This window comes from Hipposideros armiger, unplaced genomic scaffold (assembly GCF_001890085.2).
Source record: "Hipposideros armiger isolate ML-2016 unplaced genomic scaffold, ASM189008v1 scaffold_509, whole genome shotgun sequence".
NCBI classification, from domain to species: domain Eukaryota; kingdom Metazoa; phylum Chordata; class Mammalia; order Chiroptera; family Hipposideridae; genus Hipposideros; species Hipposideros armiger.
The window spans coordinates 764965-768546 of record NW_017731859.1 but is presented as its reverse complement, the minus strand read 5'-3'; the positions used below and the strand labels follow the sequence as shown (position 1 = coordinate 768546).

At 39.8% G+C, this 3582-nt stretch overlaps 1 protein-coding gene across 4 annotated transcripts in view; it reads left to right on the top strand.

The window, feature by feature from the left end:
• CD99L2 (CD99 molecule like 2) overlaps positions 1-3582 on the top strand; it is a 93030-nt gene that overhangs the window by 47461 nt on the left and 41987 nt on the right. The window lies entirely within an intron of this gene.

Genomic DNA, 3582 nt, shown 5'->3' with positions numbered 1-3582 from the left:
ACTACGTTCCCGCTGAAGGCCCGAGGGGAGGGTCTTGCCTCTTGCAGCTTCCGGTGGTGGTGGCAGTCCTTGGTGTTCCTTGGCTGGCCCTGTAACACTCTTCTCTCTGCCTCCATCTTCACATGGACTTCTCCTTTGTATGTGTGTGTGTGTGTCTTTTCCTCTTCTCTTATAAGGGCACTTTTTTTCAGATTTAGAACCCACCTGGATAATCCTGAATGATCTCAAGATCCTTAACTTAATAACATCTGTAAAGACCCTTTCTCCAAATAAATTCACATTCACGGGTTGTGGGAATTAGGAATTGGTTATATATTTTTGGGGCCACCATTCAACCTACTACGTTATCCATATACCTATATCTCAGACTTATGCTTCATGGGGCTGACATTCCAGTGGTGTTGCTTTGGTCATGGCCAATGATGCCATTTCCTTACTGGCAGACATGTGGTTTGTTTCCGTTGTGCAATTCCAAATAGGGCTTCAGTGAACAATTCTTGTCTATATCCTTTGTGCCCAAGTACAATGAAACTATGAGGCAAAAGGATATATGTATTTTATATTTTAGTACATCCTGTAAAATTATTTCCAAAATGAATGTACCATTATAAATGCCTACCAATGCTGTTATAAGAGTACCTTTTATGCCAGACCCATACCACCACCAGATTTTACCAATCAAAGACATTTTATAAATATGATGAACAAAATACCCTATTGCTTATTATACATTTCCCTGATTATACTAACATGGAGCACCATTTCATATATTTGTTTGCTATTTGCATTTTCTTCTTTGGTGAATTGTCTGTTCATATCCTTTCCCCATTTTTCTTTCTTTTTTTATGGGTTTGTGGGATCTCTTTGTATATTCTGGATTGAGAAAGGCAGGAGCTCTGGAGCCAGACTTCCTGTGTCTGAACCCCACCTCTGTCATGTTGGGTGAGTCATCTGACTTCTCTGCTCCTCAGTTTCCTCATCTGTTGCATGAGGTTAATAATAGGCCCTACCTCCTGGGATTATTATAAGGATTAGATGAGCAGGCCCATGTGAAGTGCTCGGCACAGGACTTGGTACAAGGTGAGTGCTCAGCAAGCGTCAGTCATTATTGTTCTTTGACTGATTTGATTGGAAGGACTGGGTCTCTAGTGTAAAAGTCAAACATACATGAGGAATGCTCACCTATTTAAATTGATCAAAAGACTGAATGCAATTCCTGTCAAAATCTCAGCTGGAATTTTGCAGAAATGGACAAGCTGATCCTAAAATTCATATGGAAATTCAAGGGACCCAGAATAACCCAAAAAATCTTGCAAAAGAAGGAAAAGTTGGAAGACTCACACTCTTCTCAATGTCATGTCAGAGCTTGCTACAAATCTGCAATAATCAAGATGGTGTGGTACTGGTATAAAAACAGGTATGGAGCTCAATGACATAGAATTGAGAGTCTAGAAATAAACTCTTGTATCTATGGCCAGTTGACTTTTGACAAAGGTGTCAAGACCATTCGACAGGGGGGAAGGAATAGTCTCTTCAATAAATGATGGTGTGACAACGGATAGTCACATGCAAAAGAATGAAGTTAGACCCGTGCCTCATACCTTATACAAAAACGAATTCAAAATGGATCATGTACATGAAACTATAAAGTTCTTAGAAGTTCATTTTTGTGTATGGTGTGAGGCAAGATCTTAGGGTCTTTGCTGAGCATGCACACAGTCCTTTATATGCAGGTGTAGATTGCTAGGGAAATAAATACACTTCATTTATTAGCAGTGATGGTTTTAATGAAATCATTTCACATCTCCAAAAATAAACATGACCATAAACTAATCAAAACAAAATTTTAAAGTAAAAACTGACCCCCCGTTAGTAAATTTGTTAATTTCCTGATGGAGGACTTTTAAATATTTACGCATACACTGCCTTCTCAGCCATGTGCTTGACCATCTGATGCTACTTATCAACACCCATCAGGCAGTGTGTCTGGGACCCATAGGACTGCCAGCATATGATGTCTGGTTGAATGACATCCTTCAAGACCATAACACTTTGTCATCCTTTTTTTTCTATTTTAGCTTACATTTCATGCAACTGAAGTTTCAAAAAAATAGGCCTGTCCATCTCTCCTTGGCTCATTTATTTTTCTGGTAGAGAATGTTCTTCTTTGTATATTGTAAATTTCTTGTTTAAGGAATCCCTGAACCACCTGGGTCAGAGTATTGTAAATGACCTTCATTCATCCATTCAGCAATGTTTATTGAGTGCCTTTTTGCTGCTATGCACTGTTCCAGGTGCTGGGCATACCATGTGGATTAGTTCAGTGCCATCGTGAAGTTATTTTCTCTGGAAGGACACAGACAGTATGTAAAATAATTTCAGATATTCCCCCCAGCCCCTGGTACCCACTGATCTCCTTTCTGTCTCAGTGGATTTCCCTGTTCTGGTCATTTGCTATCAATGAGGGCATAACATGTGGACTTTGTTTGGCTTCTTTCACTTAGCATAGTATTTTCAAGGTTCATCCATGTCATTCTCAGACTTTCGCTCCTCCGTGTCTCCCTTCCTTCACTCTCTCTTTCCCTCTGTCTCTCCATGTCTTTTCTCCTCTCCTCCCCCTGTCCAACTCCCCCTTTTTCTCTCTGTGTGTAATCATCTCACAGGGGAGCACACTTCTGCTCTTGCCAAATAAAGCTTCTTACGAGTGTTCCCATTTTCTTGGAATGCCATGGGTGCCATCATTAAGCCATACCCCAGGGAACCTGACCAGTTCTGTGTACTGTTTTGTTGAAACGCATATTATAAAGAATCAATAATGTTGTAAAGATTATGTGGGGTGTCAGATGGGCACTTGTCTTATTAGGGAGACCACTTTGTGGACGGTGTAGGTGCCTGACCACTGCGCTGTACACCTGAAGCTGAAGCTGAATAATATTGACTGTCAACTTTATATTTATATTTGTGTTTATATTTATTTATATTTATGGTGCCAAAAATGTATACACATTTTAAGAAAGAAAAAACTATTAAAATTGTAATACTCAATATAGACCCATAACAAAAGATGAATACAAGTCACCTTTGACTTCTGCAATTACAAGAAGTGCTCAAAGTGGTTCCCATCAGCGTCCAGACACTTCTGATTATGATGAACTACTGCTTGAGCAACGCTGACCAAAATGTCCACTTGTATACATTTTTTGGCACCCTCGGTGTGTATGTATAGTCACAGGATGTGGAGTACAGCATAGGGAATATAGTCAATGGTATAGTAACAGCTATATACGATGTCAGAGGGGTAGTAGATTGGGGGGGTTATCATTTTGTGAGGGGTGTAAATGTCTATTATATTGCTCTGTACACCTGAAACTAATAAAAAAATAAATAAATGCAAAAAAAAAAGTAAAAAGAATCACTCCTGGTAGGAGTGCCATATTGCTGGCAGCCTGTGCTGAGCAGCAAGGAATCCTAAGTTTGTCATTTTGAGAAAGGCTTCATAGAAATAGGTTTCTTTATTTTAGGACAGCAGTTCTCAACCTGTGGGTCATGACCCCTTTGGGGGTCGAACGACCCTTTCACAGG